We start from the raw sequence: 27,165 nt of genomic DNA on the forward strand, positions 1-27,165 counted from the left end.
TCCAGGAATAAGGGAAAGTTCTTAATGCTACAGAAAATTTTTAGAAAGCAAAACCTGCACTGTGTTTTACTATGAGGGATAAGCAAAGTTTCCTGGGAGCCTCACTGCTTTATTTAACAAGAAAATCATCTTAGTTTATCCTGTCTCAGTGTATTTACATAATATATTTTAATGTATTTAATATAGTATCAATGGAAAGAATAAATAAATGCAAATCCGAAGATTGCTTCCTATCTGTGCTTTGTTAATAAATGTCTGTGTATTAACTTGCCATCAGGGGAGGATTCTTAAGTGGAGGAATTTTATTTTTAAAAAATCAGCGGGGGAGAGGAGGGGAGGTGAGCGGGGCAACTACCCTGGGAGCCAAAGAGAAGGGGCGCCAACAGGCGCTGCCCAGCCGGGGTAGGGTGCAAGACGGAGCTGCAAGATGCTCATTTGGGGGGGGGGGGGCGCCAGGACGGAGGGAAGGTGACTCCCGCCACTGCATGCACTTCCAGGCAGGCGGGGGGTGGGGGGGAAGAAGGGGTCTGCCTCTCAGATCTGTGTGCGGGGCGAGGACAGGCTGCCACTGTGGGCTTGCTCTGGGCACCAAACTTCCTTGCTATAGCACTGCAGTCACCTTTCTCCAGCTGAAGGAATTTCCCTGGATTCCTGGGAGGTCCTGGGCAATCACTGATGTACAGTGCTTCCTACAGCTTCCTCTGTCGGAAAGGTTCAAGACCATCCCAAATGCAGATCAGTACCTTAAAAGCGTAATTGAGCTATGGCATAGCAGAATGTTCTTTTAAAGTACACATAGCAATACTTACAGCAGTTTGATTGTGCTGCTTTTCAACATAGATGAAGCAATGAAAATAAGCATAATTCATACTTTTAAAGATCTTGAAAACATAGTCACCATGAAGATGAAAAAGGAATCATTATCAGTGAGGTATGATTAAGGCTGAGGTATAATAAATACTACCTCTTAAAGTCTCTTCTTTTTACTTATTTAAAACAAGCATCAGGAGTTACTATGCATATCCATGAAAACAGCTCAGAAATATTTGAAAAAGCATGTATAGAGAACAAAACTCTAGCTGCTGAAACTTTAAACCCTGTTAATTTATGTGATCTTACTCTCCCATTTATTACTGCTCATAAAAAATGTATTGTTGCCATAACAACATCTTGTGTAAGACAGTTTGAAATACTCTACACTTCCTTAATAAATCAGATGTAAAGGGGCCCATACCTAACAACATCTTGTGGGTCCTTAACACTACTTTGTTTTCTTGTACAATGTATGCTTAGATGAACTAAAATTCCCACCTGCCTCTTTTTTGAATCATTACTTTAAAAAATGAACATATGGTCCAAATAGTTTAATCTTCTTTCATTTTCCTCTTCAACAGATTAAGAGGTAAACCAAAAATAACCCCAGGGAATGAATGAATTCCTTTAAATTAAGTAGGATGTATGTGTGTGCTCAATGTAGATGCTCTTCAGCCCCATCATTTTGATGATACTTGGTAAAAAGTAGCAAAGATGGAAACCGAAAATCATTTGCATCATACTCAACATAAATCCCAGCGGATGCCTATGACTTTGGCAAATGGGCAACCCAGCATCTCTGCAAGGACCTATTGAAGTCAATACGACTACTCATATGAGAGCTGTACATTAATCAGTGATCACATTAAGACAAGCACAATATTGTTCTATATGACAAAATTATTACAATAATGCAGCCACTCATCCCTTTCCTGAAGTCATGGGCTATCCCAGAAGAATTTCCCTCCTGTCACTGTTTCAGAGATGAGCAGACAATCGTTTTATCATTCTGCGAATTTTTAAAATGTGGGACACCTGAGTTCAAGTTCCTTGTTCATCTTGCTCTGAGAGATCAGGTACCTTCTCTCACACCATCTAATCATCTGGCTTTTGGCTATTTTGGGTGTCTCTCTCTGGTTTCACCTTCCTTCCTCCCTGCCCCCCTCCCTGAAATTCCATCATCAAAATTGGTATATATGTTCCCAATAAACTTTTTGTTATAATAAATCAACATTTTCTAACAAAATACTTTTAATGAAAAATATTCAATTGGATCTACTCTGTCACTGGAACACTTACGATCTATTGGTTCCATTTGTTCATAAGTATGATTGAACTCTTCTTGAAATCAGGATATTTCCTTAGCATTCAGCTTCTTTTCAGATTTCAACTATGTAATTTTAGGCAATCATTTAATTGTAACCCAGGTGGGATTTGATAATAATCTTCAATTACTGAAAGGGTGGTTAAAAAGAGGCCAGTGATCAATTGTTCTTTAGATACTCAGGGACAGAACAAGAAATGGGTTTAAGTGCAAGATTGCTTAGGTTAGACATTAGGAAAACTTTCTAACAACTAAAATTGGAACGATACAGAGAAGATTAGCATGGCCCCTGCGCAAGGATGACATGCAAATTTGTGAAGCGTTAAAAAAAAAAAAAAAAAAAGAGTCTGTAGAATCTCCATCATTGAAAGTTGTTAAGTGCAGGTTAGACATGCATTTGCCTAGTATAGAATAGACACAGATGATGCTGCCTTCACTAGGAGTTAGACTAGATGACTTCAGCCCTACTGTTCCAAATGTTTCTATGCCTCACTTTCTGCCTTAGGAGAGCTTCTTTTGCTTCATTTTTGATGAAGGAGCCATGTTTCTTCTCATACAGTCATGGAAGGTAGATATCAAAACAATTAGCTTTTAATCAAAGGGATATTGTATACTATCAGTCTTCAGCAGAGATACTATTTTGCTTATTTGCTGAAATGTAATGTACCAGATGTTCTATCACTGCATCCCATGTTCATATCTCTTGCACCTACAAAAGTCCATTCCTGAAGTCTGCTATAAGGAAAGGAGCTCAGCAAGATTAAAATAAGGATCTGACAGCTACATGGATCACAAAATTATAATAGTAAACATCAGATTTACTATTAGTAAATAGTAAAATCTCAGATTTCAGTGTTAAAACCATATATAGCTAATAAGGATTAGGATAAAACCTTAATGAGGATACACTGTCTTCCAATTGTCCATTATACCTTCTTTTATAGGCACCCTTGGGGATAGGATACTGGACTAAAAGATCCACAAATCTTGTCCATTTTGGCAATTCCTGTGTTTCCTGTGTTACACTGCAGGAGTTCATGGGTATATAATAAGACACCAATTAGAAGAGTGATCCCCATGTTGCCAAATGAGTGATCCTGTGAGCAGCATTCTGCTTGCTAATCTGACATGTTGCAGACAGAGCACGAAATGGAAGAGAGTTGGCTGTTTGGTAACTTTTTGTGCAGCACTGCCAGCCAGGGTAAAGGGAGGAGGAAATGAGAAAGAAATAACAGCTGGAGTTGCATGAGTTGTGGGAGAGGTGGCCAGACAGAGGTCAAAGTGAGAATGGATTCATTCTGGGTATTTGTCTCTATCCTTTTACTCCATAATCTGTAAGCAAGGGAGATTCATTTAACTGTCAATAAAAAAAAACATTTCTCTCATGGATCACTGACAGAAAACCTTTCCCAAGTTACTGGTATCACAGATACAACCCAGACTTGGAGGCTTGGGAGCAGTGCTACAAGGGTCACAAGCCAGAAGGCCAGAGCTAAAGGGTGGAGGCAGAGGGAGCAGGCAGGACAAAGAATGCAGGCTGGGGAAATGTTCAGGCAGGTACGCGGCAGAGAAAACAGGGAGCCAAGGATCATGGAACAGACCAGGAGTCAGGAGCATTAGGGCTAGAGGGAAATCTGTCTTGATGCAAGCCTGTAGACCTCTTCAAAGGCTAGTGCTTATATACAACAGCCATGCCAAATGCTCTCATGGAGGGCGGTAGTCAGCGGGAGCACTAGGGCAGCCAGTAGCCAACCCCATCCAGGCCATCAGGGCCAGCTGAGGCTTCTCTGGGCAGCAAGTAGGCAGACTCCTGACAACTGGTACCATAACCATTAATTATAGAGTACATCAGTAGGGTTGCCATATTTCCAAAAAGAAGACAACTGTGTGGGGGGGTGGAAATATGATTGTGAGGGATGGCAGTGAAATGCCCATGCCCTCTCCCTTCCCCTCACTCCCAAGCCACAGCCCCCCAGCCCTGCTGCTGTCCCTCACTCCTAACCCACAGTACCCTGGCTCCCAGTCCATGCTGGTGCCCCTCACTCCCAACCCGCATCCCCCCATTCCACCTGATACCCCTCACTCCCAAACCACAGCCCCCTGACCTTGCCTGTGTCCTGTGTTCCTGGCCCACAGTCCCCTGCCCCCTGGTACTCCTCATTCCCAAGCCACAATCCCTTCAGCCCTGCCAGTACCCCTCACTCCTGACCCACAGCCCCTTGCCTCCCCAGCTGCCCATGCAGCTCCCTGCTGCCCTCTAAAGACCTCTCCACCCACTTTGTCCACTAGAGAGGCAGGCACCTCCCCTGCCTCCCCTGCCACCCCGGCACAAGCAAGCACTCACCCCCTTTCACACCCATCCCCTCAAACATCCCTGAAAAATGCACACACCCGCAGTCCCCAAACTCTGGCCTTACCTGCATGCAGCTGCCTGTGCTTGTAGCAGACGCATGTGATGCCTCTTCCCTACTCCCCGCAGCCCCATGCAGCTCCATGCCAGGGCAAACCAGAAAGTGCCAGAAAAAAATGTCAATGCTGAGCAGAGACAGAGCAAAATCCTAGACATACATTGATATTTTAAAAAGCCACCTGGACAGAGATGGGAGGACCCCAAAAGAGGGCATGTCCAGGAAAACCTGGACATATGGTAACCCTACTACATGCTAACTGAATTGTTGCACCTATAGCCTTGTGACAGGTCCCAAATCATTGGTTGTTGGAAATATTTTCAATCATAAAGGAAAATCATGCACCCATGGCACAATCTAGGTCTCACTTTAATTCTTTAGAAATTTCAAAGCTCCTTCCTCCGTGCCCTTTTTAAAGTCCATAATAATTAAAGAAAAAATAGCAGTGCTTACCCAAAAATAACTTTCTTCAGAAAGATCTATTAAGTGTCCAGATCTTTATAGAAATGTATTTCAAATTCATGTTTAGGAATACTGTGGTTGCAGATATAATTTTGTTTTCCAATGCAAAACCTGCTTTCTGCTATACAGACTAAATCACTAGTTAGAATGTCCTTTCTTACCAAATGTAAAGCCTTTATTATAATTTGTGATGAAACAAGGAAGTGAGCATTCTTTTTATTTAATCAGAATAAATTAAATTAATAAGCCTGCCTGACAAGTTTATTAATTTTCTTATGGACAAAGTTCTATTAGTTGACTATATATGACCAAAGTAATAAAACAACTTATAAAGAAATTTTTGCATTTCTAAATGAAAAAAAATATGTGTTCCTAAGGAAGGTTAGGTGGAAACTGTGTGTACCGTTTATTCAGATTTGTAGCAGGAAGCCAGAGGGAAAAGTACAGGGCCAAAATTCTATAGAGCCATAAAGAGAAATGATTTAGCTTTAGGAATAATGTTATTGTAATAGCATTCTGCATTTGGTATTAGGAAGAAACTATTTTTTCCCATGACACTTTACTACTGTTGCATGATATGGGGTGCATCTACAAGTGCAATAAGCACACAGCAATAAACTCTGGTACATTTACACTATTTTATTGCTTCCAGGCACCATGTTTACATGTGCACCCAGGACCTCAGCACGTTGAGCTGGGGTGAAGCAGTCCTCCATGGAAGGGAGCCCCAGGGGCAGCCTGATAGCCCAGACCTGCTCCACTCCAGCTCAACATGCTGCAGAGTGGCTGGCTGGTGCATGAGGGTGCTACAGTGCTGGGCTAAGTGGCAGGCAGCCCCAGCACTGTAGCACTCTCATGCCTCAGCCAGCCCCAGTCACCATCTACACATGCATTTCGGTGCATGTAACTTCTCCGCTGTAGAACAGTACTCATCTCAGACAGTACTATCCAACAGCAGAGTGAATTAGTTTACTGCATCCTAATACAGGCACATATGTAGATGGTGATGCTTTATTGTGCAGCTAAATAGTCAACTCCACCATAAAGCACACATGTAGATGCACCCATGGTGACTCTTTGTAAACAGGAATGAGAGGAAAAGATTCCAATCTCCCACCAGGTTCAATGGGTTAATAGGGATCTTGAGTAGGAGAAAAATGTCCATCCACACCCTGGCCCATTGGCTCCCCTTCTCAGTTAAGTGAGGAGTTGCAGCAAGGCTGACTCATTTGCCTCTTCACAACCACCCCCTCCCTATTATTCTTTATGTACTGGTGTCACAAACCTGTTTGTGAGGCACCCCCGGGGCCCTGAGTTTCTTCCCACTGTCTCACTTCTTGTTCCAAGGAACAGACCAAGGTTTGCCCTGGGATAACTCCTTATCCTTGCAAGCCTCAGCTCTACTGCCCTTATAGTTGACCTCACAGCTGCAGCAGAGGAATCTCTGCCAGCTCTAGCTTATGAAAGAAATTTTAGGTCCCCCTTTTCATAGGATAGCTTGAAATATCACTTTCCCCTGAGGTCACTCCTCACCACAGGCAATCAGTAAGGGGACAAAACAACAAAAAGCTTTGTTACATAGGGGAAGAGCATTGTACAAGAAAAACTGACCAGAAGTTTGAAGACAATACAAGAAGCCAAGTGAAGTTTCCTACCCTCTCACCTGACTATCGCCTAGTCCTTCAGAGAGATATGCCAGTATTCTCAGAGAACAACTTTCTGCTGATCCTGGCAGCCCTGACTCCTGGGGACCCAGTTTCTAAAGCCTGAGAAAATCCAAAGACCCTAGCCACCTCACAGATAGCCCTTAAGAGATCTCCAAGCTAGATTCCCCCCCCACCCCCATCTCCATAAATGTACTCCTAATTTCTCATGAGTCTCAGAATGGGGTGTCAATGATATGGCCCACAGGTCATATCTGGCCCACACAGCCCCATCTTCCAGACCACAGTGCTGTCCCTGGCCCCAAATTGGCCAACACTGCACACAACACACACTGGACCAGGCCCCTCTGCAGGGCCATGGACATGCACCACTCACAATGACCACTCTAGCCAGCGCAGGACCCACAATGCCACCTGCTTTGGCCAGTCTGGGGGACACACCACAGGTGATGCCCACCCCAGCTGGTCCAGGATGGCACCTGCCCTACCCAGGCCAGGATGTGTACCACATGAGGTGGCTGGCCCATACTACATGCAACACCCACAACAGCCAGTCCAGGGTGGGTGCCGCATTCAGTGCACGTTCCAGACTGGCCTCCCATGTGCAACACATGCCACACAGTCCTGGACCAACCAGTGCAAGTGCTACATGCACTGCATCTAACACATGGGGGAGAAGGGGCAGGGAAATCTAGCCCACGGAGCCATCCCTACGCAATTCGTTCAGCCCATGGACTGGCCCTGAACTGCTCATCTGGCCCACAGAGCCAGATGAGTTTGACACCCCTGCTCTAGAAATTAGGTACAGCTAGTATTCCTCTGGCTAATGGGCCATTTCATTCAAATGCCTTTGCTATTGTGCAGTTGTTTTTCCCATTGCAAGCAGACAATAACTTTAGTGGCCATACCACCAGTTGCTTGTTCTGTCTGTGACTGGGAGCAACAATTGTCCTTGCTCCAGAACACAATGGCAAGAGACACTTAGCAGTTTTGCCTACTCTCCTTTCCTTAAATATGCATTCCTCATTTCCTCTGGCTAAACCATCTTCAGAATTATAAAGATACATACAGAAAGCATAACATAATCCATACAGATGTAAAAGTAACATAAATGGATACAGTATGACCTGGGCTTTTCAACAAGACCACACACACAATACAGTGCAACACATGAAAACCTCCATGACATCTCACCAGCCCCCTAAGATTTGGTAGGGTTTGTAACACATGATTTAGTTTTTGATCAAAGCTGGTTCTTCTCTGCTTTGCAGGGTAGCACCCAGTACTCTCTCTATTCTTCAGTAACCCTTTGCCAGGAATTTGTGGGGGAACCCTGGCCTAATCAACCCTTTTGCAACCTGAGGACCTTGTATGAAGCAGCCCTGGTTTACTTCAGTCTTTCACTGCTTCCTACCTCCCCACCAGCCTTGTACTGTGACAAACAATAACACTGCACAGTAGCATGTCACAGCAAAAACCGTACTAATAACCTACTGTGTAGTATTATTAGGCGAATGCACAGTAAGCATCACTAAATAACTGTGCACCTGCGCTACTGTGCAGTAACTCTAGGTACTGCACATTTACTTAGTACTTTATTAAGCAAGTAGTAAATTAAATGCACAGTATCTAAGGTGCATTAATGAACGTATAGGTGCACCCAGTGAGTAAAACTGAAAATGCTTCTAAACCATTTGCTTTCACTGAGCAATGATTATGACATTGCTCATAAAAACATTGTTGAACATTTCATTTTTATAAAAGACAAATAGAAACATTTTCACCTAAAGATACAGAGGCCCAGAGAAAGCATGAAGGCTTTATAAATAACCCTGTGAGAACAAGCAAAACAAAGCAACTTTGCTGTACCTAAGGAAGATGACGTAACAGCTGTGTGAAAGTAAAAAGGGAGAGAGAGTCAAGGCGGCATAACATTCAAGCTTATTAATTCCTCCACATACATTGTTCTCTCCCACCAAAAACTTTCTGAAAGTCAAGTTCTGTATGTTCCCTGACAGTATCCTGTGGATGAGCATCCTATTATGCTACACCTCCCGGCACTGGGAAGTTGTGTACTTTAACAATTATGTAATAACTGTAATTTTAAAAAAAGACTTTTCAGGGTTAGGGAAAAATGGCTCTTTCTGTGACAGTTTATCATTGTGACATCATAATGTTGTGGCTGAGGCATGGAGTTCGGCAAAGGCAGATATAGATTCTATTCTTGGCTCTGACACAGATTTTTGCATCACCATGAGTCATTCAAACTCTCTGTGCATCAATTCATAACAACTGAACTACGCAATACATTTTTCTCAACAGCTGTAAAATATACATCTAAAAAGGATTCATTGTGCATAGATGTATGGTAGATTTGCTGTCTGCTGGCAAATGTACATTTTGACCAGCAAAGTGGCTAAGGTCTGGAGTCTTCCAGATCATTTCCACTAGGGGAAGAAATTGATGCTAAAATCAGCTATCTCTGATGCATTCTTTTAAAAAGCTGAAAAACCCAAACGTAGAATATCCTGCTCAAGAATCCCACAACAGGAGACTGTTTCTTTGCTCACAGCATCAAAGAATCTCTCAACCAGCACTTGATCCAGAACTTTTCTTTAGGCTTCTCTTAGGTCCAGGCACAAAGCTTGTTCAGACAGAGCCCAAAATTTCCTTTTTGCCTTCTCTGTCTCCTTGGCTAATTACAGATTGTCAAAAAGCTCAAGACTGAATTGATTCAATCTTCACAGGTTAGTCTAAGCTGCACAGATTGAATAGATAAGCAAGTGAATAGACATTCATTTTTTATTCCAGAAATGTAGCCACATGCCTGCAGTGGCATAGACCAGAAACTGGGGAGCGCTAGAGCATGCTTCCCTGCTCAGCTGGGGCAGGCAGCTTGGGCCAAGGCTAGCCTGCCCACTCTATGAGAGGGGAGGTTTGTAGGTGAGGTGAAAAGCCTGCTGGGATGCTGAGAGACTGTGACTTAACTTGAATCCGGGGGGGATCTGGGACAGAAGTCAATAAACCAAATTGACTGACAGGTTAACCTGATTTAGGTTAACCTAAATCAGTTAAGTTTGATAGTACATCCATCCAGGTTTATCTTAAAATGGTTTGGGCCATTTTGAAAGTGGTTTATGTGCACTGAACTGCTGAACCGGCTTGATCTGAACCAGTTTCTGATCACTTATACCAGTGTCTGTGTATTTTTTGTTCCTAGCCCTTATACGGGGTTGTTCTTCTCACCTCACCCCAAACATACCACACCTCTCTACCCTGTAAAGACCATCACCCACCTATTTCTAAATCCTGAGCAGATTCACAAGTGCCTTTGGGTTCAGCAGTCATTTACCCATTTTGGTTTGAGGGTGACTATTCTTTCTTATATTAGTCATCAAAAATGAGGTGTTACTCTCTCCAGTTTCAAGAAATTTAACCTGACATATAAGAATACAAGACAGAGCACTGGGACTAAGGCAAGAGCTCCTATATATTTGCCCATTTTACAAAGTGTGCCAAAGCCATTTCTTGATAACTGTGTACCTTGCATCTACTGTTGGGCACATTACAAAGGACACAGAGGTCCTACATAAGCCATAAAGTGCACAGAAAAGCCCCCACTCTGCCATGGCGTAACTAAGGGTGGGTGAATAGAACACTATTCCAGGGTGGTAATTTAGAGGGAGTACAGGGTACCTGAATGGCAGCCCTTGGGGAGTCTGTCCCACTGCTTTAGCAGCCTACATTTGGGGAGCTTGCAGTGATGCAGCAGTAACCTGTGTACAAAGAGGTAAGTACTTGGCACCCCACCATAGGCAGTGGAATGTGGGGCTAACAGGGCTTAGCTCCCCCAAACATGGGGCAGTGGTAGGGCTGCAAGGCAGCCTGGCCCTGGGCTTCCAGCGGTTGCAGCATGGGTGGGGAAAGGCATGCGCACAGCAGTGAAAGAGGGAGTGGAGCTGGGGGAGGATCAGGCACTGGACAGCTGGGGCGGGGGGCATGACAGAGGGTGCAGCTCCTGCTGCTACACGCAACCCAGGAGGCATGGAGGAGGCGTGTGCCCCTGAATTTGTGCAAGGCTGAATTTGTCAGCTGAGGCCAGGGCTGCACTGGACTCTTCCTGGTGGGAGGGACTGGGCCAGGCAGCAGCAGTGCTGGGAAGGGGGCTACAGGAGGGGCTGCAGTTACCCCAAAATTCACCGTAGCCCCCCAGCTCCACTCCCAACACTGCTGCCACCCATCCTAAGTGCAGTGCAGCCCAACCCCCCTGCCAGGAAGAGCCTGACACAGCCCTGGGCCCAGTCCACAGTGGCAGTCTGCCCTGCCCTGCACATATCCAGGGGCACATGCAGTGGTGGGAGCTGCAACCTCCTCTCCGCACTCCCCGGATGAGCTGCTTGTGGCTCTGTCCCTTGTCCTCCCCCGCTGTGCAGGGCCTGCCCCAGCCCCACTCCCTCCCCTCTCCACTGCCCTTTCCCCCACAAATTTACCTGCTGGGGGCAGTGCATGTGCATGCACATGCATGCATTCAGACCCCCAAAATAATTTTTTCTCCCTCTACCTATGCACCCCCCCACCCCTCCACTGGCTCAGGGTGCCAAAAGTTCTAGTAACAGCTCTGCCAGTTAAATGTACTTTACCATCTCCACTCCTAGGAAATGCACAAAGGAACAGATAAATAATACTAAAGAGTACAAAAAAGGAGTTGGTTGATAGTAGAAAACACCTTTCCACTGCGTGGTGAAGACCACAGGGGCAGAGTTGTGTCCATGAAAGAACTACCATAGGCATTAGTCAGCAGTAGTCAAGGATGGGACTGAAACTGATGTAACACAAAGCCTGAAGTGTGAAGACAGATAGGAATCCCTAAATTCAAGATTCAAAACCTTCTCTTCTCTTCCACCTGCCATTTTTCCCAGTCGGTTTCCCCTGATATTGCCTGTATTTCTTTAAGAGGGGTTGCCCCAAAACTGAAGACCTAAACAGCCTAGCGTCCCCTACTGTATCCCAGGTCTCCCACATACAGATTAATAGGCCAACAAAGAGAACTTTTGTTTTCAAAACTTGCACTTCACCATTGCTTAGCTCACTGATAAGTCAAAAACTTTCACAAATAACAAGAGCTAAAGAAATCCCACATTATCCTCAGATGCAGCAAGTGTTACAAGACCTGTGACCAAGTAATTTAAGCCCAAATGATTCCCAACCCAGGAGAAGAGAATCTGTTCATGACTCACATTCAGAGTTGTGTGGGAAGAAGAGTGGGAGGCGTGTCTTCTCCCCTAATAGGAGAAGAGATTCACTGCAGCTCATATTCCCTTTGCAGCTCTCAAAATGAAAAAAGCTGTCTGCAGCTGGTTAGATGTCACACATCAAATCAAATGCTACACACAAGTTGATGCAGATTCTGTTCACACCACAGGCTTGTTGCTTCAAACTGCTCTTATAGGAAAGTAGCTCAAAACAAGAGCCCCTGTAACTGTTTTAGTTTCTAAAATACCCTTGTGCCCCTGATGTGTTTTTAAATACTTTCATTCTCATATTAATGTTTTTTATGAATACTTCCCTCATCTGGACAAATTATGAAATCCTAATCATTCATACTCAGTCCAGCACCAGCCAGTTATCTTATGTTGAAGAATGCAAAGTGAGATACATTTAATTTTGCTTTCTACTATAGCTGACTGAAATCATTCTAGTTCCTGTTCTTCTGCTGTGAATTCTAACATCAAAGAACATTTCCTGCGGCATAGAAACCTTGCAGGCTTGATCAATAAATCAACTGGATACTAGTTTTGCAGCACAGTATCTCTTTAATTATATTCTTACTTTTCCTCACCTCTTAAGTTATAGGTAAGAGAAAAGTCTTTCATCCAGTAGTAAATCAAGGCACTGAAATATCAAATGGCGGCAATAGTGTAAAAATGTAGACAGATATAAAAATAATGTTATAGATGAGTAATATATAATCTTTGGGATATGTGAATGATTACCCCCTCTTCCCCAATTTTGACAGGAAATCAAACATGAGCTATTTAAAATCCTTTAGTGATCAGGTTCTCTAGATTGCTAAACCACTCTTCAGATGTGTGCCTAATTCTGTTTGACTGCTAGAAAGTATGTGCTTTAAGTCTTTTTAATGATTCCAAGCACACAATGTAAAACACAGCCCTGAGATCTACAGAGAATGATGCTGAAATTAGTGGTGCACTTCCTTTCATCTTTTCTGAATTTGGCCTAATAAGGGCTTGTACACATAGTAACTCTAGTTTTAAAAACCATAAAGTATTTTGATACAATTTACTAAAGCAAAAAAAAACACAACTAAAAAACCCAACAAAAATGACACACCCAAATATTAACTATAATATACATCCCAACTTCTTTTTCAGAAGGCAGTTTGATTACTGAATGAAGTAATGTTACATAGACAAAGGAAATCATAGCTGTTTTCTAGTCTCAAATTCTGTTTGACTCCTTCTACTAAATATTATGCCCTTAAAATGTTTGCAAATCCAGGGTTTCTACTTTGAAATAATGTAGTGTATAAAAGGTTACCTGGAAGGCTTATTCTAATTACAAATACATGCTGCATAAAAGCATTCAAAATTATTTCCAAATGTTTACTAGCCCAAATCCCATTAGTATTATTTTGCAATGATGATTTAATTGCAGTGTATTCATCTCTCCTTGTTTAAGTTTTAGATTTTAACATTAGACTTTCATTTGTGAATTTTCTGGAAAGGAGATCCCTAACAGGTGGCTGTTTAACTAAGTTCTGCTTGAGAGGACAGTACTAATCAGTATATGGCAAAACACTTAGAATTGAGTCCCACATTAAATTCATGCCTGGTCTCATAAGACGCTAATTATGAAAATGCATTCATATATTTCAGTGAGATTAGTTACACATACAAAGCTGCCTCAGACAAATGAAAAATTCAAGTTGCATGTTAAATCTGCAATACACCATCTTCAGGATACAAGATACCAGAAACAAGATGCAGTTTTCCAAGCTTCCAACCAATATAATAGATAATTGTAACAAGCCATAATTTTCCTGCGTCTTATCCACAACTTTCAAATTTTATTGCAGTTTAAAAATAAGAATAGGTAGAAGACAGGATCCAGGAGTAGTTCTCCTTCAGGATGATAATCTTAAGTACAGCTGTTTTTCAAATGATTTTTCACCAGTTATTTAGAGTTGGTGGATCACACTGTCCATTGTCCTATCTGCTATTTGTTTTTGTCATTAAGAGTCTAGCAAGCACAGCAACAGCCTCTAAGGATACTGCCAAAATAAATGTACTTAAAAATTAATTATATCATATGTTTATATCATGTAAGCAGGTCCTGTTACAAATCATAATACATAAACATCTTTGTAAGGATTTAGTATAACTAGAAAAGTTAATAAAGAATCAGATATTGTAATAAAGGCATCCCTAACATGATGCTGATATGAAACCATATGATAAGAAAATTCTTAGGCTTCATTTTACATGAACCCTCATTTACTGTACTTTCATATTTAAAGGCTGATGCAAAATGTCTAATAAAGTCAGTCAAAATATGCCCACTGAGTCTCATCAGTACTGGGTCAAGCCCTACAAAAAGAAATATCAGGATACCTCCCTTTTCAAATGAAAGTTCCCTAAGAGTCTGGAGTTGCTGTTCTGCTCATGTCCAAAATTGCCATGACCTGAGCAGCTTGTTATCTAACCCCTGCTGAACCCTCCCTAGAATATTAGAATTCTAGACCAAGCTACACCTAGTTGCCTAACGCAAACCTACAAAAATCAGGCACCTCTCAGAGTGAAGTCATGATTGCTTTATTTTTTAAATGGTCATTTTTTTGGATCTTACCATCGAAGAAGAAGATGGATGTGCCACTGCCCACTTAGCCTAGTAGGTAGAGAAGGAAATGGGAAAGATGATCAGTTTACTTGCGAGTAAACTGCTTGCAAGTAAATGCTCCCAGGCAGGCATCTACACATGCAGGGATGTGGCAACAGATTTGCTGCTCTTAGCACCAAACTGCTGCCACTTTCTATGACCCTGCAATGGGCCCCTGCTGCCACTGGAGGGGAGCACCAGGCTCCAGCTGCAGCTGCCAGCAGCCCTCTTGAAAAGCCAGCCCTGCTCTCTCTTCCCCAGCCAGCCACTTCTTGGTGGTACACACAAAGCTGTGGTACACAATGGCCAAGAGCAGCATGCACAACGCAGGAACAGCACGTGGCACCTCTCTTCTCACTGCCTCTGCCTCCCCATGTTATGGCTGTTCCTGCCCCTTGCAGTGATGACCAGCACCCTGGGGTCCTGTTGGCCACTGTGCTGGCCCACCACACTGACTGGCAGCTGGCTCACAGCCATCTGGACCCTCCTGGCTCCCCCACATACAGCGACTGCCTGCCCAGCCACAGCACACTGTCCCAGGGCTGCCACTACCATGCACCTTATGCCTGGACCCTGTTCAGCTGACCGGACCCCAGCAGGGATGTTGACCATGGGCTACTGGATGCCACCACTGGGGCTGTCCTCACCAACTCTGGGCTCGCCGGACCAGCCAGGACTGGTGGCTACACATCATCCAGCACACCTGAGATGATAAGCAGTGGCTGGAGGCATTCTGCATGACCCAGGACACCTTCTAGGACCTCATGGAGCAGCACTGGCCACATCTGGAGTGGCAGGACACCACCATGTGGCCACCCCTCCCTGCAAAAACCCAGCTGGCCCTCGCCCTGCTCAAGCTCTCCACACCCACCAGCCTTCGCTATACAGGCCATTTCTTTGGGGTGGACAAGGCCACTACCAGGAAGGCTATCCTGGAGGTGGGTGGCACCCTTCAAGCTGTGCTGGGGCTCATGGTGCTCCACGGGCACAACCCCCTGGTGGTAGTGGTGGTGGTGGCAGGGTTCCATGCCCTGGGATTCCCCCAGTGAACTGAAGCCTTGGCCAGGACCCGCATCCCTGTCACCTGCCCTTCCCAAGGCAATCGGTGCTACAATAGCCAGAGGGGCTTTCACTCCTTGGTGCTCCAGCCCATTGTGGACCACTGTGGTGCCTTCATGCATGTGAGTGCCAGCTGGATGGGCAGTTCCACAATGCCTGTGTGTTCCACAACTCTGCCTTGCTAGTCCTGGTGCAAAGTGGCTGCTTCACACCAGGACTGCTGGACCTGTAGCTGGGCCCCTTGGCTGTCCCATCCTTCCTTATTGGGGACCCCACCTACCAGCTCCTGCCCTGCCTCATGCAGCCCTACACTGGCCAGCTGGACCTCCACCAGGCCCACTTTAACTGGTGTCTGGGCCAGACCTGCAACCTGGTAGAGTGTACCTTTGACCACCTCAAGGAATGTTGGTGCACCCTCACTGCCCGCCTTGAGTTCACTGAGGACATCTTCCCATGGGTCATCATTACAGCCTGCATGCTGCATAACATCTGAAAGGCCCAGGTGGAGCTCTGCCATGAGGCCTGGGCAAAGGAGGTGTGGTGGGAAGAGGACACCTGGCAGTGGGAGCACCACCTGTGGTGGCAGCGACAGTGGTGCCCTCACCCCCAAACCAAGGCCCTGGGTGAGTCACACACCCACCACCAGGGGCCAGGGCACTAGCTGCGAGAGGTGCTGTCCAACCACCTCCTTATGTACGCCCCACGATATCCCACCTGGACCACCACCCAATGATCCCTCACCCCTGCCCATCCCCAGCACCACACTCACAGTAGATATGTCTCACAAAAACAAGTTTTTATTCCCCTCACATCAAACAGAGCCCCCTCACCTTCCCTAACAAACACAGCCCCCACCACCACCTCCCACCAACAATAAAACACCCTCTTCCCTGTGCAAACTATTTATAAAGTGTTTTGTGTGCCATCCTGGTGTGGGGGGCAATGGGGTGGGGGTGCCTAAGGAACAGAGCTCGGGGACAGGCGGCCAGTGCACCAGCCTCTGGCTGTTCCCCCATGGGTGCACATGCTGCAGTGAGTCTGGTTGGCAGGAAACTCACCCAGGGGTGACAGCAGCTGGTGGTCCCCCAGCACAAGCAGCTCCCACTCTGGCAGCTAGCGTCTAGGACCAGCAGAGCTGACATGTAGTCCTGGGCCTGCTGTAGGCATTTCCAGCTCTGTGACTGCATGGAACCTGTACTAGCGGTGGGGCTGGGCAGCGCCGGACCCAGGGCAGGGGCCGGACCAGAGGCTCCTGGCTGGCAGAGGTGGCACAGGTCCTTAGGGTTGAGGGCCAAGCAGCAGGCAGCATGAAAATGACTGGCAGGGTCAGGACAGTGTCCAGCACATGGTGGTCATTGTCCATGGCCTGCACTGCCCTGGCCATGATGGTGATTTGCTTCCACAGGGTCTCCAGCCCCTTGTGCTCCAGGGCCAGGAGCTGCACTCAGAACTCCTGGTCTGCCTGTTCCCACACATATTTGTGGGCCATGTCCTTCACCCACCAGGCCTATGTGTTTACCAGTCAGTCCAGAACGACAGTGCAGACCTGGGTCTGCCTCTGGTGTAGCTGCTGAATCCACAGGGCCCCAGCTGTGGGTGGCAGCAACCCTGAGGTGGCATCCCAGCTGTCAACTATGGCCTACCCCACACATCCAGCTGCAGGACCTGCAAAGCCATGAGAAAGAACCTGTTTGTGAGAGTTTGCAACACTTCTCAGATAAGATGCTCTGTACCAAGGGCATCAGATAGGGGGTCGGGCATGCATGAGTGCCCAGGGATCTTGGCAGCTTCAAGACAAGGTCCCCATCCCTGCTTGCTCCCTTGGAGCAGGTGGTCCACTGGGTGCTGGCCAAAGGCGGTCTGCCTCCCCCATCCTGTTCCCAGGGTAGGACAAGCTAGGCTTCTGGCAGCATCTGCTGACATGGTTACAGACCCCACTGCCCCTCTTCCTCCTGCATGCCAGCCACTCTCCTATACTGCCCCCAAGCCCATGGTGCCTGGGTTCAGGGGACATGGGGCTCCCAGACAACTGGGGCAAGGAGCTGCCCACACCCCCACACTTCCTCTCCAGGGAGGCACCCCAGGGCCACCCCCCCATGCTGGCACTACTCCCCAAGCATGCTCCTGCTGCACATATCATGGGTACTGCATGAGGAGCTGTTTGCATGAACCAAGGGGTGCCCAACCCACTATGCCCTGCTGCTTCTGATCTCCATGGTGCCCCAGGCACACCTGCACACCTGGCATGGGACCCTGAGCTTCAATGGCTCGGGGACAAGCCCCAGGCGGCTGCACACAGCATGGCTGCAGCCTGCATCCTGGAGCATAAGGATGTCCATCAGTTGCCATATAAAGGGTATGGACTTGCAGGCACTCCCTGACCAAAAATTATGGTCAGTGATGCTGACCCACTGTGCCCGCAAGGCCATGACCTTTATGTGGCACTGCCACGCTGACTAGTCATGTCCATGCTCCTGCATCTGGCCTGACAGCAGTTTATAGACATGGAAATTGGAGCACCCAGCCCACACAAACTGCTGCTGTGCCTCTGTCTTGCCCCACAGTGCCACAAGGTCACCAGTCTCCTCCATGGACCAGGTGGTGGACACGGGTGTGGACAAGGATGTGGCCATTGGGACTCCCATACCAGCTTACATTCAGCACAGGCACATGGCATGGGACTGGCAGTTGTGTGCTGAAACAATACCCCAAAGCACCCGCAGGCTCCGGGCAGGTTGCTGGGGGTGGGCTGCAGGCAGCTGGAGCTGGCTCTGGTGACCAGGAGCTGCCTGCAGAAGCCTGCAGCACCCTGCAAGCCTGGACAGTGTCGACCTAGCAGCCATGCAGCATTGCAGTGCCAAGCAGTGGCATCGGGATGCAGGCAGACTGGCAGAGCTGGCTTGTGGCCTGCCCAAGGGGATACAAGGGCCTGGAGTGGCCTGAAGCTGCCTGCATATGCCCTAGGGCTCAAAATGCCTGCAGGCTTTTAAGGGCCTAAGACTGGGGCTGCCATAGAGGTGGCCCAGCCCTGGGGCAGGAGAGGCTCCCAGCCTGGAGCCCTAGGGCTAGGGTCAGGCTGGCCCCCTAGTGGCAGGGCTGACTGGAACAAATTTGCTCCCAGTTCCCATCTACACATGTGTTAGTATGCAGTAACTACTTTGCATGTAGCAAATTTACTCACGTGTAAGATTGTTTACTGTGCAGTAAGTGTGCACACGTGTGGATGCGTGTGCTTACTGCACAGTAAACTACGCTACTGTGCAGTAAAGTGTCTTGTGTAGATGTGCCCACTTTAACCTACATCTTCCACTACTTGGGAGAAATCGCCCTAACAATCAAGTTGTAGGCTAGCTTTGGTGGGGGAGCTCTCATTAATCTTATGTCAATGCATGTAAAGGAATGCTATGAGACCAAGAAGGGAGAAAAAGGGAATAATTCTGTAACCTAGTGGTTAGGGTCCTGCCTGGGAGTGCATTGGTGACATGTAGGAGGTACACACAGGTGCATGTGCACCCCCTGAGATTGGCAGTGCACCCCCTGAGTTTGGCTGCTGCCGACACTGCTGACACTGCCAGCGGCCACTGACCACCGCCACCACCGGCATCTGCAGGTGGTCACTGATCACTGGTCAGTGCTCACCACCCTCCCTGCCCCTTGCCACTGCCACCACCACAGCCACCTGCGGAAGCTCCCCACTCGCCACCACCACACCCCTACCACTGCCACTGCTGCCACCTGCAGGCAGTTGCCATGCCTCCCAGCCTTGGGAAGCACATGACGTTCATGTGGGAGTGAGATGTCCTGGGTTCGAATTCTAAGTATTGAATAGGACACCTAGACTTCTAAGTATTTTATTCTGTTTAGCCCTATGATCTTACCAAATTTCAGGTTTCTTCCCCAAATCACTGAGGCACTAGCATGAACAATTAAATTTTTAAAAAGTGACAAATATTTACTTTTTAGAATGACAAAGACCCGGGGTTTGGGTGGATGTTATTTGTCATTTTTTCCTACTTAAAGCAGCTGGTCCATTTTTTGCCCAAACTTTGAAAAAAATGCAATCTTGAATGGAAACAAACATACACATTTGCAAATGAAAAAGACCCTTACAATGAAAACTCTTGAACATTCTTAACTCTAGGCATTGCTATGCTTGTAATTACCATGTGTCCACCCATTCTCTTGTCTCCTAAGCAAGGTCACACTGGGACATGAGTGAAAGAGCTTCGTGTCCAGCAGCAGAGTGTGGGCGTGGATGTGATAGTCATCAAAGCAGGAGATATTAGTAACAAAGGTAGAAAAGGACTCAAACACAGGAGTTAGAATAGAATTAGCTAACTGTTGTCATGACTTCTTAACAAGAAACATAATATATGAGGGCAATGTTATGCTTTTCCCTGATGCCGACAACCAATGCAATGAAAGAACTAATCCTTCCTTGTCAATGTATTGTTATGCTGCATATCACTTGTTCTGCTTGGTCAGTGACCCTAAAGCTTTGGTACACAATTTACAGCCTATTAAATGCATTTCCTGTGGTCCACTGATGACCCCATTAGTTGAAGCAGAAATAAGTTCTCATTTTAAAAAGTAGTAGTCTAGCCTTTATGGCTGTGAAGCTAACCTTCCTAGCATGACCTGATGTTGTATACCTTCCTGAAGCAAAGGATATCTTTGTCTGGGGTATATTTAGGATTCTGTTCTAAGCTGTTTAGAGCTATGTGTAAAGAAGCATGTGGTGTAGAGAAACTACTCTGTATTAACTTAAAGGCTGCTCCAATTCATAGCTGCCTACAATACGCCCTGTGGTTTGCGTTCATATGCTTTGAACACAAAAATGCATGTTATCCTTTTTTTAATATTCCCCATAATGTACTGGTGTCAATAAGGACTTGGCAGGGGTGAGGGGAGAGATTTTTCAAATATTTTCTCATGATTCAAAGCCATCTGAAATAAATGGAAGATTCCTACTGACTTTTCTGGTCTTTGGATTGGACCTTTCCAGCCATCTTATTCTGTCATATATTTGTAACAGCGTGCTTAATGAAGAAATGTTTACACTAAGACTAGCAGTCTGGGTCAATGCAAACTAGAAAAAAACAGCACTTTCAAAGAGCAATGAATAACCCTGCTTTCATGAATGATTTATTAAAGTCAGTAAGGCTTCTCACGTAAAGAAAGTTATATGTATGCTTAGGTCTTCAAAGGATCCGATCCTAAAGGGCAAAGATAAGAAGCAAAGAATGGAAAAAAGAAAACCTAGAAGAAAATTGATCAGAGTGATATGAGGCATATGGCCCATTAATTGTAGCTAAGTAGAGATGTTCAAAAAGCCCCTGACAGAAGTGCTCTATCACACTTTATTTAAACTGATATAAGTTAGAGCAGGAATGAACAGAAAGGACATGCCCCATTCAGTGGCAGGGCCTCATTGCACTGCAGCTTCTGGATGCCATTGTCAGTTCTTAGACAAGGGTGTGGTAGAAGGGAGCCCCCCCCTGCTACATGGGCCTGGCCTGGCCCCTACAACTTCCCAGCCAGAGAGCTGTGAGAGGACCCTTGCAGCAAGGGAGTTCCCTTTCCTCCCTTGTCCCACCCTCTTGACAGCTGCAGTCAGAAGCTGCAGCACAGGGCTGCCCAGCCAGCTTTTTACAGTGCTGGGAACTCGGGCTGGGGTGGCGGGGGTGGGAAATGGAGTCTCTGCTATGTGGACCTATCCTTGCCCCAAGACCTGAGCCTCCAAGCTTGGCTGGGAGGATCTGCGCAGCAGAAAGACTCTGATCCTCTACCCCTTCCCAGCTGTCAGAGAAGAGACATGTCATGACCCAATGATTGTGTGCGCGCTTCGGCACTGCAGAATTATTTCCCGCCACATGGAGCTTTCTTTGCACGGTGCAATTCTCAGCTGCAGAGAGAAACCCCGGTGCAAAGGCGTTCCCACCACCCGTATGTAAATTTGTTCCCCATTATTGGTTGTTTCTAAATTATTCCCACGTGGCGGCTAGCGATTGGCTTGCTAGCCGTATAAGAGGCTTGAGCAGTTTCCGCCCAAGTCGGAGATCTCCAAGAATCTCAGGAGGATCCTGAGAACCCTGATTCCGAGAATTCCGGGAGAAATCCGAGAGAATTCCAGCAAGGAGTCCACGATTATCTCGTAGATTTCTACATATCTCTCGGACCGAATGATGGTTTGATCAGCCATCAAGAATCTCTCCCCGTCACTGGACGATCCCTGATGTACCCCTGCCCTGCGCGCTCGTTGAGAGTCACAGCACAGACTCTTGTATTGGTTTAGAGAGCTCTCATCGTTTGAGTTTTCTTCTTTTCTTCTATCTACAACTGTAACCAAGCAAGTTTTCCTGCCTGCACCTCGACCATCTACAGTGTAAGTAAAATAATCTTTAATCAACTTCTATGCATCAGTGCCTAATTCTAGTCCACCGTGCCGACTTCCCTGGCCCACGTGCCCGGGCTGCTGGCCACAGCCCCTCGGCCCCGACAAGACAGAGCCTTTTATGTCTCTGTGTGAGAGCCCAAGGGCTGGGCTGGGCTAGGGCAGTGCTCACCCAGAGCAGATGAGCAGCAGCTGAGACTAGCAAGCTACCCAGTGAGGGGCCCCTGGGATGGCAGCAGGATGCAACCTACATTGAAGTGTGATGGGTGTGGTACAGACATTCAAAAAAGTGCTCTAACCTAAAGCATTTTAGTCTAATACTGCATCCATTGAGGGTTAACGTAGAGCAGGATCCACCATTTTAAGTGCTTTAAGTGCCATGAATATCTGATTCTGTTACAGCTTTAAAGTGCTTTCTGCATGCTTAACGTGTGTTAAGCATAATGTCTGTACCTAGCCTATGTGAAAATGACCACAAACTCTCTCTCTACTAATGTTTGTTCATTTTTTCAGTGTCTGTCTTATCCTTCACCTGACTTGTTTATTTCCATTTTCTCAATAGATTTTTCATTCCAAAGTTTTGTGTCACTCAAAAAATCTATGTCCATTGTAACAGAAATTCTTTTCACAAGTCAAGGGTCTCTCAAATGCCTCTTTGTCAGCAGTAATTACATTCTATCAGCACAATATGTTGGTATTCCTCACATCAGAGGCAGGCTTCCAGGTTGTGTTAGCTTGCTATCTCTCCCCTCCTCTCTTTGTAAAGCCTTAATAACTAGGATTCAATCTCTAGCCTCCCAAGGGGACTGGGATTCACTTCAAGGGACTAATGTGGGTTTCTTTTCCACTGTCCCAAATGAGGTTGACTGCTAGGTCAGATCCAGACATGCAGGCATATGTGGTTTGTGGGACTGCAAACCACTTTGTAGTGTCACAAATGGTATGCCTGGCATGTTAAAATGTGCTCTGCACTGCAAATTTGCACCACAAGGGCAAAATTTGCTACTGGGAAATCCTGGTAGCAAAAAACCCCACCATGATAAAAAAAACAGCAAGGTGCATGCCACAGGAGCATGCATTGGCAGAAATGGAGGCTCAGTCCTCCAGGGAGATACTTTGGCTGCTGGCCAGTGTCTCCCCTCCTTTAGTTTTGCCCCAGCTCCTTCAGCATACCAGGAGCCCAGAGAAATGGGGAAAGGGCAGGGGTGTGTGCAGCATGTGCAGGGGTGTGCGCAGCAACAAAAAGTATTATTTTTAGTATTCTTTTTGCTGCTGCAAATGCATGCCCTTGCATGTGGAGATGTTCCTCTAAGATCTAAGTTTCAGAAACTTAGCCACTCTTCCCCAGGCCAGCACATAGCAGCCACACACAAACAGGAAAGAACTATCGTTATATCCACTGTGAATAAATTTTATGAAGCAGGAGGTGTTTGAGTTCCAAAGTCAATGTCTGTTCATAAACCTTTAGTCTCACTTGATGAGTTTGATAAAGAAATGTGGGTGTAAAAACAGATATTCTTAGGGTATGGAAACATGGCATGGTATGTAACATAGTTGCACAACGTCTTGATTCCAAAACCTTGATTTTCTGAAAAGAGTAAACCAGAAACATTCAAACTTTTGACCACTAAAATAGGAGCACCTTCCAGAATACCTGAATACAGCAAGTTCCCCAAAGACCAAAAGATTAGGAAAAAGTCCAGTACTAGTCAACCTACTACTATGATGACAGTGTTGAAGTAAAAGCCTGCATTTTCATAATTGTAAATATGCATCTGTAGACATTTGCATTGATGCCATCATTTGTCTGTCTACTTGTTACCCTGTTACCTCATCATTTTTTTTATGTAGAATCAAAAACATTGAATAATTAGAGAAAATACAACTGTAGAAGGAATGGACAGATGCCAAAGCAAATGTAGGGATAATTGCCTGATGCCTCTTATGCAGCTGGTCATCAGAGAAGCTTCTCAGAAACACCTAGGACATTTAATGGAGCAGGGAGAAGACAGACACTTCAATTCAGAACCACATGGTTAGGTTACTAAAGTCTTGCATCTCCAAGGGTCACATACAAAGCCTTTCTGAGGAACACTGTTCTTCCAAGGGCCTGATTTACCACTGCCTTCTACTCTGTGGGCATGTCTATACAGGATGCTACGTTGCCATAGCTATGAGCTATGGCAACGTAGCTCATGCCAACAGCAATGTAGCATCGGTGAGCACAAACTGTCAAACTGCCAGTACTGCACAGCAGCAATGAGCTACTGCTCAGTAGGGTTGGGAATGACCCATGCAGCGCCAGGACTGCACAGTGCCAGTGGTTACTGTGGAGTCATTTAGTACTTGTTATAGCAGTAGCAAATGCACAGCAGTAACAACTGCACAGTTAGGTGCTCATGCAGATGCACCCACTGTTGCCATTAGCACCTCTGCAAAATGCTCATAAATTTTACCAAATTAGAACTGCTATGATGGCAAGCATCATATAAGTACCTAGATTCATTCTGGGCACCTGGATCAATGGCGGAAAGACCAAAATTATGTCCCATATATTAGTTTCTGGAGTAACAGAAAAATAAATAATCCTGTGAAGCAGGGGCAGATGCAGGGGGGTGTAGCAGTATGGTTGCACCCCCTTTCTCCCACTGCTGCCACTGTCCCTGGCTGACCTAGGGACAGGGGGAATGCCAGTGCCACTCATGCTCCACCCCAGCCAGGATGCCAGCCTAGGTAGGAGACAACAGTGTCAGGGGTAGGATTTCTCTTTCTTCATCTATTTCCCAATGCTAAGTCAACCATAATTCATGCTGGCTAGGAGCAGGAATTGGAAGAAGGATCCCACTCCTCATGACCACAGCTGTCAATGGCTGACATAAGCATGGAGGGAGCTCCAGAGCTCCTTCTGCCCATGAAAAATAGCTGTAGGGAGCAGCTGAGCATGGAATTGGGTTCAGCCAGGACCAATGGTGCCAGTGCATTGATTCCTGCTCTCAGTCAGTGAAGGAAAATCTGGGAGGAACTGGGAGCAGTGCAGAAAGAAGGAACCTAACTGATCACTATTCCCAGCCAAGCCCAGAACCTATGCAGCCACTCTACAAAGCCCCTGGTTAGAGTGCAGCAGATGCAGCTCTAAGGCTCCTCCTGCTCCAAGTCAGCCAGGGACAGCAGTGACAGTGGCAGCAACGAGCAAGTCCTTCCCTCCTTGTGCACGTGCTCCCTGCCCTGCTCCGTGGTATCCCCCTGCTTGTGATCTGGCATCTTCTGTAGTTCTCCACAGAATACACCACTATAAGGAAACCCCCCCACCAATGCAGAGACAGCACTATGGGCATTTTACACATGCTCCGGGAGTCGGGGGGGGGGGGGATTTTAATTAGAGTAGTGTGAACGGCAGTGCCCAAACTAATTTTGCCATAAGGTTTATGCAGTCCAGTCTCTAGGGTGCCAGCTCCTAGGGCTGGACAGTTTGACCCATAGTACATCCCACTTGGAGGGCACACTCCCCAACTCGCCTGCCATACCTTGACTTTGCGAGATTGAGGGAGGGTCCTTCATCATCTGTGGGCATTCCTATGAGTGGCTCATATCATTGGCTGTCAGGGTTCTGCCTCCCCTTTCACCCCATCTACACACCAACTGGGTCTTATACTGCGAATCATACTATGGCTCCTTTAAACAAGGAGGATGCCAAGCTGGCACTGCACTCAGCAACTGATTCTGCCCGCTGTGTTCAGCAGAGAGTTGTTAAGCCCTCAGGTTAAAGACATCAACTTAGTTCTTTCAATAATTAAATGCTCCATACAATCCAGGACCAACTCAAAGGTAGATCACTCTGCGCCCTCAATTCATTAATTTCCTAAAAGCTTAAATAAACCAAATCTGCAATAAAGAAATAGGCCAATCAGGTCCCACTTAATTCATGTCCAAATCACTCGGTGCCATTTGGCAACATCAATTCATTTGTCCCCTCGGTTTAAAAAAATCAAATCCTCTTGGAATAGATAGTCCGAGTAAGTCTCAATCAGTCCATTGCCCCAAATTCATCAACTCAGTCACCTTGGGGATTCTGTCAGAAGTGCCAATCCAGCTCACATTTGACTTAAATGCACCCGAAACTCAAAGAGCAACTTCTAACAAAATTAAGCAGTGTGCTTTCAAGCTTGAGCACTTTCAGGTAACTCACATCCTCCAAACAAGCAACTCCCTCCAGCATGGTGTTGTCAACAGGGGGCTTCGCCCACGCCTCATTCACTCCCCTCCAGGGTTCATGCCCCTGGGGCTGGAGACTCCTCTAAGCCCCAGTCTAGGGAGCCAGTCCCCTCACCTGCTCATGGTGCCACTACTGGGGCTTTGATATTGCCAGGGCTCCGATCCCTGCCTCCCAGCTTCCTGGAGTCCTCTCCCATTGCTGGCTTGGGGCACTGATTTATGACATCATCCCTGACATGCCAGCCAATCCACAGCCAGCAAGAGTGCCTCATGTATCAGCAACCCTGCACTTCAATATGGCAGCAGGGGATGTTTATCTAAACTTGTCATACAAGCTTTAGTTAACGCGCCCCCACCACACTGATCCCACCATCAGTGAGACACTGATACACAAAACATGGAAGCTGGCTGAAGCTCAGAAATTACCATGCTCCAGCAGACCTGATTGAGTCTGCCCCAATAGACTGTAATGTCATTGTGTCGGAGCAGCCTCCTGGCTCATGTATAGGCATCCCTTGGCTCCTAACAGCTTCAGGGAGCCTATCCAAGAATGGACTATGGCCAAAGTACAGTGAGCTCTAGCAGTTTTGTAATAACATAAGGCACTGTTTGAAACCAGCACAATTTAGAGCAACCCCATACATGGCACAGAATTAGGGAAGCACAACCACGCATCAACCTCATCCATTCTGGTGTTCAAAATCCAATCCTTCAAACAAGGATGAAACTCTGGGGCTGGTTTCCACAGTATAATAATCTGGCTGAAAGGCCACAAAAGTTTGAATACATTACACAGATGATAAAGTTTTATCTATTTTGATTACTTTGAGAAGGCAAAAATTTGTGCTTGATACTTTCAATATTTCTTTTACTATGCAAAGTTGTTTTTAATTTACAGATACTTCTCAGCACCTTTATAGCATTGTTTCTGCA

General features: G+C 46.2%; 1 pseudogene; it reads left to right on the forward strand.

Moving 5' to 3' along the window:
* The first annotated feature begins 2,371 nt into the window (after nucleotides 1-2,371).
* On the forward strand, nucleotides 2,372-2,471 carry LOC132249750 (U6 spliceosomal RNA; annotated as a pseudogene).
* Nucleotides 2,472-27,165: the final 24,694 nt, after the last annotated feature.

Source organism: Alligator mississippiensis, chromosome 3 (assembly GCF_030867095.1).
Source record: "Alligator mississippiensis isolate rAllMis1 chromosome 3, rAllMis1, whole genome shotgun sequence".
Classification (NCBI taxonomy): Eukaryota; Metazoa; Chordata; order Crocodylia; family Alligatoridae; genus Alligator; species Alligator mississippiensis.